Source organism: Pavona decussata, unplaced genomic scaffold (genome assembly GCF_977016875.1).
Source record: "Pavona decussata unplaced genomic scaffold, jaPavDecu1.1 SCAFFOLD_223, whole genome shotgun sequence".
Classification (NCBI taxonomy): Eukaryota; Metazoa; Cnidaria; class Anthozoa; order Scleractinia; family Agariciidae; genus Pavona; species Pavona decussata.
In genome coordinates, this window is record NW_028145628.1 from 2,667,501 (window position 1) to 2,682,500 (window position 15,000).

The following is a 15,000-nucleotide window of genomic DNA, read 5'->3' on the forward strand; positions in this document are numbered from 1 at the left end:
CTATTTGCCTGAATAAAGTTCACTGAATCTAGTTAAACACAACAACACAGCTGAACAGCAGACGAAAAAAATTGCCGGCAGAAACATGGCCTTAGCTAAACACTTTGATTACTTAGCGATATGTGAAAGAGAAATACAAACTCTAACTGAATAAAACATGATTGTTCAAGACTTACTGAGGCCTTTAAGTTGTTTCCCTGTCAGAAGAGAACTTTCTAGCGGCGCCACTGTGGTTGGCCGGATTCGCTCCCCAGCAAAGTCACAGCCGATACCGTTCCATCGATCAATCGCTGATCCACTGACCGCGCGCTGATTTCGCATCGCAAAGAAGGCCTGAAACACTGTTTCTTCTTTACAGGTTAAGGACCATACGTTTTTTCGCTAGCTGTTTTTTAGTGCATTTCGGCTCGGCCTGATCTCAAAAACTATATGCTGATATCGCAATGCATTATGGGATAGTATTGACAATTAGGCGCGGGGAACACTATACCTCGAATTCATTCAAAAGTATTTTAAGTCTAAAATCACCTCTTCATTTACAGACTTGGATCACCGCACGCTTTGGCAAATGAGCCACAACTCACGTTGGTACCATTTTGATAGTGATACCGTCCGCTTTTAGAGAAGAGGTAATAATAGACCTCCGTCTGGCTCGGCTTGCCTCCAACTGTAAACTGTCACCTCGAGCGCTTAAAAAAAGCACTATTTATCAGTCGAAAAGCAAAACATGCCTCGCTTCTTTGAGGGATGCTAGTGATTTGCAGATTTCCAGGCTTAATGATGCCCTTCCATCACCAGACGGCCAAAAATATTTCAAGCAAAAAATGAAAACCGACACGTAAAGCTTCGAATATGCTTGCTTGACTTGCTCGCGTCTCCGAAATGTCGAATTTGTTTTGGTCACGTGGTTGAACGAATTCGTTTCAGGGCTAACGCGGTCATCAACGAAAGCCAACAAGGTTTTCAGTTTAACGTCAATGTGAACATCCTGTTCAGTACTAAAATGTAGTTAACGTCTTTTACATGGCATACTTAAAACAAAATAATGGTGACATGTCGTCGCCGAAACGTCATGTTTTAATCTCGCTACTTTTTATTCTGAAATAATACAACAGACCTGACAAAAGAAACCTCTGACACCGCAGATCTCTTATGCCAGTGGGAGATGAATCTTGCTGCTTAGTCCGATAACTTGTCTCACGACAAGACAGTGAGGGAGGAAAAAGTCGGCCTCTAGACCCTATATGAGACAGATCCCTTTCGCACTAGCGCTAGCGCTTATTATCAGTGTCACATGTATCACGTTACAATACTCTCGGATTCTCAAATAACATCGACGTAATATTTAGTGAATGTCAGGTACATGCGTTTCCGATCTCAGCAAAATGGGGAAAGAAACAATACCTCCAATAAGGGAAACTACAGTCTTGACTGTAATTGTATCTAAATAAATTGTTATTCATTCATTCATTCATCCAATTTCTAAAAAAAAAAAAAAACCAAAGAAAGCCTTCGACCTCGTGGACCACAAGTGCCTTCTCCATAAATTAGAACATTATGGAGTTCGAGGCCCAAGCTATAACCGGTTCCTGGATTATCTCTGCACCCGCTCACAGAGAGTAAAATTTGGAAGGAATTATCATCTAGCCTTCCCCTGGATTATGGTGGACCTCAGGGTTCACTATTACCAGACCCCTTACTCTTTGTGCTTTATATCAACGACCTCCCACAGTGCTTGCTGTGATCCAATATCAGCATGTATGCCTGATACTGTCATATATATACCACTGGCTCGGAGTCAGACTGCATCATGACGGAAATCCAAGAAGACCTCCAAAGAGTTGAACAGTGGATGAAAAACAGTAAGCTTGTTCTAAATCTCACGAAGACCAAATGTATGCTCTTTGGTACTAAACAGAGACTTGCAAATGCGTTTTTTAAGACCCAGTTTTATGGCAGTGACATCGAAAGGGTGAGAAATTTTTGCTATTTAGGGGTCACCCTTGACGAACACCTCTCGTGGAAAGGGTATGTTAGTAAAGTGTTTACCAAGGTTAACAAGTGTTTGGGTTTACTCGGCCGCATCCGATCATGTCTAACGCAGCGAAATGCGTATACAACTGTCTCGTATTACCAGTCCTGTACTACACCGACACAGCCTGGGGTGAATTGTCTGTTGAGTAGATTACAGCGACACAGCGCCTACAAAATCGAGCTGCACGCATAATTGTCAGACTAGCTAGCACCAGCGAAGCTCTCAAGACACTAGGATGGCTTAACTTAGAAACTATCGGGAAAAGGAACAAATCTATCTTAGTCTACAAATGTCTTAATGATTTAGTGCCCTAGTATCTTTCTGATTATTAATAGAAACCACAGTTTCCATAGTTACAATACACGTCGGCGTGAAGACATTCATCCTTCAAGACCCAAACTTAGCCCCGGAAAGAGAACTTTTAGATACTCCGGAGCGATTTTATTTAACTCGTCAGTTACCTGAAACATACAAACGGGAAGCGTCCTTGGAGGCTTTTAAGCGACTTATGATGAAACACGATTATGCATAGATTTTTCCGCTTAGTTTGCAAATGTTTTATTTATTTTTTCTATCTTGTAATTTTAGCCCAAAAGTGTTTATTAGAGTCATATATATTGTACTTTTTTCTCTCAGACCACAAGTTTTTAGACTACAAGCGTTCATTGTAATTCATAACTTTGCTATAATGATTTTAGGTGTATACAGGGCCCCTCAGGATAACAGCCCCGTAGCTGATTGGGCCACCCTGTCTTAAATAAAGTCCGCTTACTTACATTTCGTTTCGTATACTTTTTGTCGAACATTGGCTCACCTCTAACCCCCCCAACCCCTCATCCCACATCCTCCACCCCCACCCCTCACCCCCGAAATAGACTTGCGGGAAAAAACGTGGCTTTAGTTAGGTCGCCAATTTCTAATAAAAATGTGTCTCAACCAACTGTTTTTTACGCTCTTTCGAACGGATTTAGCATGTAGGAAAATTTCCTTTGGGGTAGGTTTTGTGCCTCCCGTGGGACCAGAATCATAGAACGATACCTAAGGGGGGTTGGGAAATGACCGGCTGATAGCCGGTTCGATGGGTATCATTTTTGCGACTGTTGAGCGGCTGTTGTCGCTGTTAGCCAGGGCTGAGTTTCTCGAAGCATGGTTAGCGCTAACCATTGGTTAAAAGGTATTAAAGCCTAGAGGTTGTCATGGCAATTAACCCGGGTTAGCGCTAACCATGCTATCCGAGTGAATCCAATCGGGCGACAGGGGCTAGATGTTCCGAGCATGGCGTTATGACGTGTCTCGTTTTGTGTCAGCGGAAGAGTCCATGAAAACAAAATGGCGGATTGGCGGATGGGTTAGAAATGCCGACGGATAGATTTTAAAAGAGAATTAGGAAAAGTGTTTTTATCCTGATCAAGTTAAATAGTTGTTTTTCAGCCATGGACAGTCTTTATCAAGAGACTAATCGGTGAGTTTTTGCCCTGTTCTCGTGTCGATAAGCTTTGAGCTTTAAGCTTACTGAACTTATTAACAATTATTCTAAAAAAAAGAAAAATACAAAGCAATGTATGGCGTTATTTTCCAATTTGAAGTTTTGTTGAAAAATGCATGGCTACCCCCAATTTTCTTTCTGGATACAAATAGTTTTTAACGGCATAACAATATCCCCATATTAGCAGGCATCACCCATTGGAAACCCAAGTATTTTGAGATGCACAGAATGTATGCGCAGTAATAAAAGTAGGCACCGTCCTTAACTTCATGAAATGTAGTACAAACGCTTATAAAAGGAGCCTCTATGATCTTCAAGAACACTTCAATTAAATGACATGGGACACTTAATGCACCAGTCAATTGAAACCCCCACCACCCCCCCCCCCCACCCCCGGACCCGGGACAGATAGGGGGATAATAGGGGAATATAAGCACTTTTGATCAAATATCTGTCCACTGGGGGTGGTAGGTAAGATGTGTTTTGCTTCTTTATATGTCCCCACCTCGGGGAATCAGGGAGATTTGACTGTGGTTGACTGGTACCGAAGTTCGTCATGAAGTCAATCGATTGCACGTCGTCATTTTTGCGCCATCCATATTGGCTTATATTGGCAAAATGCTTCGCAAAATTTGGTTTAAAGACAATCCAAAAGTAAGAAGAAAATTCATTCCAGTTCTATGAAAACTCTGCCTACAAATCCATGGTACAGCCATGGGTACAAAAATGGCCTTCGCCTTTGCTAATATCTCATAGGTAAGGTTGAAACAGAGATTTTAAAACCACTCATTTGGAAATGATATATAGACGATATATTTTCGCTCTGGACTTTAAGGAGCTCGGAGATAATGCAGTTCATTGAGCAAGCAAACAAACACCACCCCACAATTAAATTTACGGCTGAAATTTCAGAAACGGAAACATTTCTGGATTAACAAACAGTTATAGGCGAAAGATTCAGAAGCAATTCAGTTCTTGATGTGCGTACGCAGTTCAAACGCACTGAAACATTTCAATATACACACTTCTCTTCGTGCCACCCACCAGGGGTAAAAAAAGGCTTCATCAAAGGCGAAGCACTGAGACTTCTCAGAACAAACTCTTCTAAAAAATAATATTTGAAAAGCAAATTCATTAAAATCCTACATCACACCTACTGGAAAGAGGTTATCCCGAAAACCTTGTTCAAAGGACCCTCTCAGAAGTGCAATTTGAAAACAGGAAACTAGCACTCCTTCAAAAACCAAAGGAGAACAAACGAATCTTGCCTTTCGTTACAGTAATGTAAGACTGGCATTTAATAGAGCAACAACCATTGCTCAAACAAATCTACAAAGACCGGCTGCCCCTGATATGTTACATTGCTGGGGCGGTCAGTCAAAGATATGCCAGCGAGAGCCAAATTTTGCGCTAGGGTGCCGTGCAGGCCTGTTACTCTTGTACCCAATATGATTGTATGTGATAATCCTGGCTCTCCTATAGAGTGGTTCCATTTCAAATGCATGCGACTTGTGGATGCACCAAGTCAAAAGCGGCTTTACACTGACTGTGCTGTTTAACATTTTCAAAGCAATCACTGTTCAGAAGTGCTCTGTTGCAATGTGAAATTCATATTCTTGCAAAATTAAATAATCTGCAGCAAGTTTTGTTCAGATGTATTACAAGAAAACTATTGCCTTATTAAAGTATATTTTGCTCCTGATCAATTAAGTGTGAACGGTTTCATTTTGTTTTGTTTTGTTTGGTTTGGGGTTTCTAATCCCTTGCCAATTTGTTCCCAGGGGTAGGGGAATTTGATCTCAAGATTTTCCCCCAGGAGCTGGAGGTTTTGGTATGATTTGATCAGGGCCTTTGTCAAATCCCCCTATCTGTCCCGGGTCCGGGGGGTGGGGGTTTCAATTGACTAGTGCATTAAACAACTGATGGCTACAGTGTAGATTTAAGAAATATGGTCTCAGCGTATTTTATATATTAAGCTTATAGTTATTAGCATAGAGTTGCATCACTGCATGGTCAATTAATTTATCCTATTTTGTTTTATTACTCTAGCACCCTATGATCTTAACATTATGGCCTTTGCTTTTGTGGATTAACTGCGAGCAAGTCAAAGTAAAAAATAGACCATGGTTTTATGCCTTTATTATAAATGAATCTTATTTTTTTAAATGGGAAAAATACATGAAACAGGTGTAAAATTGACTCATAAATAAAGCAAGCCACCGTCAAGTTCAGTTGTTGTATCCATGAAAACTAATGCTCTGGATGTTTTTATATCTGTTCTTACTTAAGGCTAATTGTTGGAGTACAAGGACTGCTGGGTAAGTTAAGTGCAACACATCAAGACTCGTTACATGGTAAGAGAGCATTAACATGTTTAGAATAGTTCCCATATCTCCCAACTGGTTTGTGTGTCCCTCTCACCCTTCCCCCATTTCTGCCAAGGGTTTCATTCCACAGCACTAGCTGGGCATTGGGCTTTCCCCCCTCCCATCCCAGTCCCAGTCAGTCAACTGACTTGATACGTCTTGGGAGTAAAAAATTTATTCAGACCATGCCCACAAAACAGAATTCTGGTACCTTTTAGGGGACCTTTTCAAAATTTCTGAAGATCACCCCTGTTACTTTTATATAGGAGAACCCCCCCCCCCCCCTCAAGGCACTTTGCTAGCCATACTGTAAGAACACCGAGACTTTCTTCCCAGGGGTCGTTTCTGTTTCTTCTTCAAGAAATCAAGAACCTTAGTTATGGGTTGAATCCCGTTCAAGCATGAATTTTTTTCAGGGTTTCTTTTCGCAACTGCTTAAAGTTGTGTACTGTGAGGATCTTTCTTCTATTTGATCTTTCATTCACTGTTCAAAATATATCTTTCGTATATTTACATTTATTTAAATCAATTTAATATTGTACACTTTACCGCCCATTGATAAAAAAAATTAATAAAGCGTTAATATTGTGCACTTTAATGCCCCTCCTTTACAGGAAATTTCATCCAGAACACATTTTAGGTGTCATGCAACCAACCAAAACCAGGGTTCTTTCCCATGGAAAGAAAAAACAATTTTCATTCTTGGTGATCATTTCCTTTACTCTTATGATCTGAATGTTTGATGATGTACCATAAAGTTCTGATAGTAACGACCCTCTTTACTTTCATTATAAAAATTAGCAGCTTTTGGGGCTCGTTACTTTTGGGGAGTCATTGTTTTCGGGGAACAAAAGAAAAACATGAAACAAAGCTAGCACTAGCTCTTTTTTCCAAAATGAAAAATTATCTCATTCACACAGAGCTCAAAGTACAACATGCAGAATAAAGACCATTCTGATGTAAGAGTGCCAGACGACATTGGGGCTTGCAGCTCCAGGCCCAACAAGCAAGATTCAATAACTCGATGTTGCATTCAATGCAGAATTTAAGAAGAGTGTTGACAGACTCACTACGGAACACTTGTTCACAAATCCAGAGCTATTTATAAGTGAAAAATTAAGCGCTGGTTATCGATGTGTGCTTTTCACTTTCACTAAAACACCCAGGCGAATCCACTCTGGGTAAAGATACGTCGGTTCCTTTGATGCAACATGGCCCAAGTGACCTTAGATCAAAAATCCGGATTTGGGTTTTTCCAAAGAAACACATCCTAAATCTTCCATGGATTAAGTTTGATTATTTGATTATTATTTGTATTTTAGTAAAATGAAATAGATAACAATAAGTACACTATGAAAATTCTCGGAAAAAATTTCCAAGCCCCCAGCAGGAATCGAACCCACAATCTTACATATACTAGTTTGGATGCTCTAATCACTGATCTATGGGTCATTCATATGGTGAGCAGGTCAGGCTTGAGGTCACCTATAGCTCAGTGGTTAGAGAATCCAAACTAGTATCTGGAAGTTTGCAGGTTTGATTCCTGCTGGGGGCTTGGAAATTGTTTTCCAAGAATTTTCATTGTTTACTTTTCATAGCATTGGGTGGTTGGCTGGTTTGCTAAATTTTAGTAAAAGCTAGTAAAATATGAGACAGGCTATTTAAACATACAACAATAATCTGTCTGTAAGGATGTCTCCAATAATAAAATTTAACCTCAGAAATTATTTTAACTAATAAAATAATAATCATCCAGTCTTCATGAGCAGCAGCACCATATAATGACAAACTTGTTGCCATGTAGAGTCCTCTTCTTTTGGAATAAAAAGACCTTGCGTTAAAATTGTTGTTTTTATGGCTGATAACATTGATTCTTTTGGCAGGAACAAGAGGGAAAAGAAAGAGAAGAACTTTTAAACAGAAGGTTTACAACTAATGTAAGCTACATTATTTTTAGTATGTTAGATGTGTGTTTTTACTTCCAGAATCAGTGGAAGAAATCCCCAAGTGTTACCATTCCTGAAGATGAAAGCCATCAGAATCAGAATTCTTATGAATGCTGTTCTGCCCCGTGTTGAGCTTACTAGGTGATATTGGGGTTATAGGTTAACCATCTAGAGACCAGGATCTAATTTCTCCTTACCTAATGACTACATTTTCAAATTACAGGTCATGAGAAACAAATAAATGATCACAAAAGATGACATGTTCTGATATTTAAACAAATTTTCCCAGCTAGGTATCATAGAACAGAAAGGAGAGTAAATACATGTTGATATTTTGCAAGGTTTGAATACCCTTTTATAGAAAGTTAACGTTAATTTCGGACAAAATAGTGTCAAAAATGTGAATCCGCATGCTAACAGCTGAAAGCTGTTCTGAGACGTTCATCGTTACCTTGGCCTTATAAATATTTTAAATTAATATGTCTCCTACTATTTGGTTAAATTACGCTGAAGTTTTACTAGAGTGGCCAGTCCATCAGCTTGAGCTTGCACAGAATTAACAGCTATTTGTGAAAAGGTTTCTGTAAATGGATCAACATTGGGGAGAAAAACACTTCCAGGCCATTGCAGTAAGCAGGTCGTTTTCCAGAAACAACTCATTCCTGTAATTTAGTAAACCACCTAATTGAAGATCCTTCTTTGCTACCTCTCGTTATTTAGATTTCTTCAAAGTTCCGCTTGATATTACCAATAAACTTTTTAATTCACTCTTTTTGCCAGTTCTTCTCTACGGATCTAAGGTATGGGCAATCTATGATAAAGATGATTTCAGTACTTGGGAAAAGGATGTAATTGAAAAAACGCATATTTTTCTTTGTAAGCAATCCCTAGGAGTAAATAAACGATGCCCAAACGTTGCAGCTAGAAATGAACTAGGAAGATTATCTTTGAAATTGAATATTGACACTTCCATTCTTAAATTCTGGATACATTTACAAACTCTACCAGAAAATAACATTGCAAAACAATGTTTACAGATTTCTAACGAACTGGCTGACAAAAACCAGCCAGGTTTGTCACAGAAAATTAAAGTGCTATTCAAAGAGTATAATTCTAACTCCATGGCTTTAAATAACAATAACTGTAAAGCGTTTATAAATCACGTCAATCGAAATATACGCAAAGCATTAATTAACCATCAATTCTCATTTCTTAACTCAAACAGAAAATTGAGCTTTTACAACTTTTTTAAAAATGACACTAAACAATCTTAATTTTTAGATGCTATTATAAATCCTCTCCATAGAACCGCTGTAAATAAATTTTGCTTAGGAAACCATCAACTTCATATTGAAACTGGAAGATATACTGTCCCCAAGACTCCTGAAAATTTAAGAATTTGCACTTTTTGCCAAGCTAATGATGTTGAAAACGAGTCCCACGCTTTATTCTTTTGCACATTTTATGATAGTTTTCGAATCAAAATTCTTGATGAAATAACTAGAAAATACTAATTTTTTGAACAACTAGATATTAATTCAAAAATTTTGTTCCTCTTTAATGGTATTGACCCATTTATTTGTAGATCAGTTGCTGCTCTTGTCTATGAAATCATGAACTCTAGATATAAGAAGTTATATAGCTTATGAAACCGTATTAGAAGTTTACGCCATTATATAATTCTCTAGTTTGTATAAGGTTATGCCATGTATAGATATGGAAATACCTAAATAAATTGTTGTTGTTGTTTGTAATTAGTTGTGGTTTTCCAGGTGAACTTATGTAATCAGCTGTTCTTTAGATCTAACAGATATCGTGAGTAGCTTGTATATTGCTTGTGTTTTATAGGGTATTATATAATCACCAAGCTTCTTGAGAAAGCCATAAGTTTGTAATCCGTATATGGGGCGTCAATTTTTCGGTCCTTTTTGTGCAGCAAGCGCAAGAGACTCTCGCGCTGGATATACGTAAGAACACCCCGGCGATATCTCTCGTTCAGAACCAGAACGCGAATATCACCCAGGTCATCCCAAAAAGACAAATAGAAATCGGTGGTCAGGCTGTCAGAGCCAGGCGATTTACCGGTCTGAGGGCCCTTCAAAGCGGAGAAAAGCTCGTCTTTAGCAAATAAGCCCTCACAACTGGCACGCTCAATATCATTCAAAGAAAATTCTCAGTATCAATCAAATCGGTTTGGATCTCCATGTCAATAGAATTATCCTTGGCATGCAGATCACGATAGAAATTCTTAAAAACCCGCTTAATATCAGCCTGTGAAGTTTTTTCGCTCAGTATCAACAACGGAATCAAACGAGTTTTTCTCCGCACCTGTTGCTCGAAGCGAAAGAAATACCGCGTGGGCTTTTCTCTTTCCTCGATCCACTTGGCACGCGATCGAATTTTAGCGCCCTCCGCCTCACGAGAAATAAGAGACGAAAGAGCGCTTTCAACATCTCGCAATTCGGAAACGACAGAATTATCACCAGCATGGAAAGTACTTTTGGCACTTTTAGTTAAAAAATTCCGCTCACGAATTACAGATTGACACTAACGTGTGCAGTAATTAATGCAAGCAGAACGAATGACAAGTTTCAGATCATCCCACCAAGCCCCCATAGACTCAAAGTCGGCAATAAGGCCCGGTTCATACGTCGAACTTAACATGAGCCGAACCTAATCATTTGGTTCGGCGCATGTAAAGATCGACGTATGAATCAGTTAGGATCGACAGATTTGTATTTGGGTCGACCCACCGTTCTATTCGACTGCGCCAGCAGTCGAAGAGAACGGCAAAAGTTCGACTTCGATTCATACGTCGAACTTTTACATGTGCCGAACCAAATGCATACGTTACGTATAAATTATATAAATTATATCTATCCTACAGGTCTGCGCGTTCCATCGACTTGGCATGCGCAAAGGACTTCATTCTGAACAAGATGGCGGGAAAAGAGGAATGTGCTTGTTCTTCTTATTTAGAAACAATAAATATACTTGTCTGAGATGCCAAAAATTAAAAAAAAAAAAAAAAAAAAAGAATCTATTCTTGATGTGCACACGCACTTCAAACCGACAGAAACTTTTCAATACAGGCTATATCAAAGGCGAAGCGTCAAGACTTCTCAGAACAAAATCTTCAAAAACAACATTTGAAGAAAACATTACTCTATTCAAACAGAGATTACGCTACATAGGTTACCTCGATAACCTTATAGATAAAACTCTCTCAGAAGTCAATTTCAGCGAAAGAATGTCGGCATTTTGCCGTTTGTTACGGAATATCGCCCTTCTGTGCCTAACCTAAAACCATTCAGATGAGTAAATGGCGCTTGATAGAAAATCAGCCTCTGCTAAGAGAGATCTACAAAGACCCTTCCCTACTTTTGTACTGAAAAGGGAGATCTTTGAAAGACGTACTCGTAAGAGCAAATTAGCATTGAAGGTCATATTCTTCCTATCTCGACCAAAAGGAGCCGTGTTTGGCCTTACTTCATTATTTTAATAATAATAATAATAATAATAATAATAATAATAATAATAATAATAATAATAATAATAATAATAATGATAATAATAATAATAACAATAATAATAATAATTTATTCACTTAATATAGCGCCTTTTAACATTAAAATGATCAAAAGTGCTTTGCATGAATTTAAAAATTTTATATAAAAATATAACTATAAAGAATTATCAGAAATATCAATAAAAACTAATAACCACCCCCAATGCCATTTTACCAAACACTGCTCTTCCACATCAGAATTCACCTTTTCCCGCCATTTTTAATCTTGTTGAGAAAAAACAACAGCCGCTGACCACGAAAATCTATTTTTCTCACTTTAGCTTTAAGTTCGACTTCAGTTAGGTTCGACGTCTGAATCAACTGCCGAACTTTATTATTTGGGTCGACCTTAATAGGTATTAGGTTCGGCTCATGTAAAGTTCGACGTTTCAACCGGGCCTTAACACTCTTTTCGCGATCAACAACAGAAGAAATCGCACGCTTAAACTCAGGATCAGCGAAAAAGAGCGGCATTTTATCTCCAAACACCATCTCGCTTATTTAAAAAACCATCAAAAGAAAAATCGAGAACTACAAAATCATGATCGGAAAAAACACAAGGTAAAACCTTGTTTGAACAAACAAATTTAAACAAAGAACGACACAGCAAAAAAACGATCAAATACGAGTAGCCAGCGAGTAATCAGAATTAGACCAAGTAAAAGAAACAACGCGCGGCCGGGATTCAATTTGTGCCAAACATCCCTTAAACAAAAATCGGAGAAAAGGCACTAAGACACTTTTTGTCCGGCAGCAAAGTATTAGCAGAATAGCGATCTAATTTGTTATCAATACAATTAAAGTCACCAGCAATAACGCGAAAACCATTAGAAATAAAATAATCATGTAAACACTCAAAAAAGGTTTTACGCTCCGAGACAGTGTCTGGAGCATAGATATTAACAACATTAAGACTCATAGACCCTAGTAGCACCAATGGACTTAAAACGCGCCCGTCAGAATAAAATAAAAAGCTAAAGATATGGTCCGAAAATCTGGGAGAGACAAATAAAGCTACCAGATTTGCCCGGCAGCAGATTTGCCTCTCCCAAAAGAGCAAAAGCATTGGCCAGGCCAACAAAGAGCGATTTCGTCCGCGACATTCTTGGTGGACACATGAGTTTCTTGTAATAAAAATAAATCATACATTCAAATGCTCAAGCTCGCGCAAAGCAGTGAATCGATTAGCGGGGGTGCCAAGACCCCCAACCTTTAAAGATACAATTTTCAACGACATTAGTGCTACTAGCGCCTAGAATGACGCCTATCCCTCACCTTCACACACTCATGATCAGAGTCCTCCTCAGATGATTCGCGATCGTGATTATGATGATAACGATGGCGCTCACGCTCTGCCTTTTCCTGTGTAGTACGTTTACAGTCCGAGGATGGTTTTTGGACACTTAAAGGCGGTGGCTCACTCGCTGCTTTCGGCTTGGGTGGCTTCTTGGGTTGTTGTTTTACAGAATCCTTTGAGTCCTTGGAAGACTTGGACGAAGGCTGCTTGGAGACCGATCTCGCCGCCTCGGCAGCCTTAATGACCTCCGCTTGCTCTGGTGTACGAGAGGCCACCTTGGCGTAAGAAGGCGATTCAGCAGGCGACGAAATGGGTTCACTGGGTCCGAAATGGTCTCCACATCATCGAGAATTAGAGATCCGCCAGACTTGTTAACCACATTCGCGCTGTATAACAAAAAAGGACATACTGAAACGTCATGGTCTTTCTCAAGACAAATAGAGCAAAGGGGCGGTGACTGGCAATCTTCAATCCTATGCTCCGGCGTTTCACAATTAAAGCACCGGAACGATGAGCATTTTGCGGCCACGTGGCCAACATCCCCGCAGCGACGGCACATTTTAGGCTGAGATGGATACCAGATTCGTATTAACTCGCCCACAACAAAAATAGTTGGCGGGATGAGCAAATTCAACTGCCTCTTGGCAGTACGCACACCATTATAGATATTAGCGGCGACTCTGTCCCGACGAAAAGAAAAAACCTTGCCATAACGCGAAAGTCGACCGATCAAAACAGTGTCCGGTAATTCAGTAGGCGCTTCGTAGATCTTAACAATCATCACTCGATTCTCACAGTCGCCTAAGAAAACTGTGCAGCCAATAATCGATACGGACGGGACACCAAGGGCAACGTTTTTTGCATCGGGAGAGCGAAAGCTTACCACCCACGTGTTATTTGACGCCCGTCGCTGGATAGACAAAATTTCATCTACGTCAATACCGGCCGCATCAAAACCATTGATAATCTCTTGGCTGCTCACTTGTCAGTGTATCGACCGAAAAAACAACAGATAATTCTTTGCGAAGTCGCACAAGGCGGTCAGTATCCTTCAAGTTCTACGTAAACTTCGGAGCCGATTCGTATCTTGACAACTATTAAATAAATCACATAGAACTTTCGGTGCGCCTAGAGGTATTTCAGGAACGTCTTGGGACGCATTCTCAGGCATAGAACAATCACCCAAATCCTGAGGTGATGGCGAAAACAACTCAGGCTTACAGGTGTCATCACAGGGTGTCTCTTCAGGGACCTCATCAACAGCTTTCGAAATAGGCCTATCACGGTTTTCGACGCCATTTTGACGAGTAGGCAAACACCCTTGAAATAACTGTGTTTGTATGGAAATCCGATGTCAAATAATTTTCATAAAACATCGCTTCTGAAAAATTCATGAATTGGAAACTTTTGGCACTAGAAAAAAGATTTTAAGAAAAAAAAAATGGAGGGATGTAGCTGTGCCAGAAAGCGTCCAGTCGTGTTTTGAACTTTCCATACATTTGTCTGTATTTTTTCCCGCGAACTATTTTTAGTAGCAGTTCACGGCTGGTTTGCTATACAGACAAATGTATGGAAAGTTCAAAGCACGAATGGACGCTTTCTAGCACAGCTACATCCCTCCAATTTTTTTCCTTAAAATCCTTTTCTTAGTGCTAAAAGTTTCCATTTCATAAATTTTTCCGAAGCGATGTTTTATGAGAATTGTTTGACATCGGATTTCCATACAAACACTGTTATTTCAAGCGTGTTTGCCTACTCGTCAAAATGGCGTCGAAAACCGTGATAGGCCTATTGTATTCTTCTCAGAAGACGTTTTGTGTTTGTGAGTCATAATGAAAGTGACGAATCACGCAACTCTCAGCCAATCGTATCAAACCAATGAAAAAGGCCAGAGAAGCGATCCCTTTCGTACTAGCGCTCACATTCTTAAATTGAGATTGAGTTGCCACACTGAACGGTAATTTGATGCAAAATCTATCGTTTCTGTAAGATCTGGGTCATGTTTTCTCGGTTAAAACTCCTACCTCAGGACTCTTTCCTCAGTCAGGTTTTTCTCCACAGTAGTACCTGATGTCATTTTACAGAGAGGTAAGGGGTGGGGGGGGGGGGGTAATGTTCCTATTGACGCTTGTTTGTGATTATTTAATAAAGGTAAACAATTGTCGCTATGGAAAAAGTTGCATACTGCTGATTAGATTTCTTAAATCTCGCTGCTTTAACGCTGGAAATCGAGTAAAATTATTTCAAGACAGTATTCCCAAGTGTTTAAAGGTTACAACTTTGCTATTTTTAAAAAAGTGAC

General features: G+C 39.5%; 1 protein-coding gene and 1 long non-coding RNA gene across 4 annotated transcripts in view; one reads left to right on the top strand and one right to left on the bottom strand.

Annotated features, from left to right (window-relative positions):
- The window catches only part of LOC146459151 (uncharacterized), a 30,928-nt gene extending 30,617 nt beyond the window's left edge, over positions 1 to 311 (bottom strand). For all 3 annotated transcript variants that reach the window (XR_014858078.1, XR_014858079.1, XM_085090069.1), the window contains exon 1: positions 177 to 311. The gene's annotated coding sequence lies outside the window, so the exon portion shown is untranslated. The remainder of the gene's footprint in view (positions 1 to 176) is intronic.
- Positions 312 to 3,383: 3,072 nt separating this feature from the next.
- On the top strand, positions 3,384 to 9,580 carry LOC146459153 (uncharacterized). The gene is made up of 3 exons (XR_014858053.1): positions 3,384 to 3,497; positions 5,811 to 5,875; positions 7,771 to 9,580. It is a non-coding gene; the product is annotated as an uncharacterized LOC146459153 (long non-coding RNA).
- Positions 9,581 to 15,000: the final 5,420 nt, after the last annotated feature.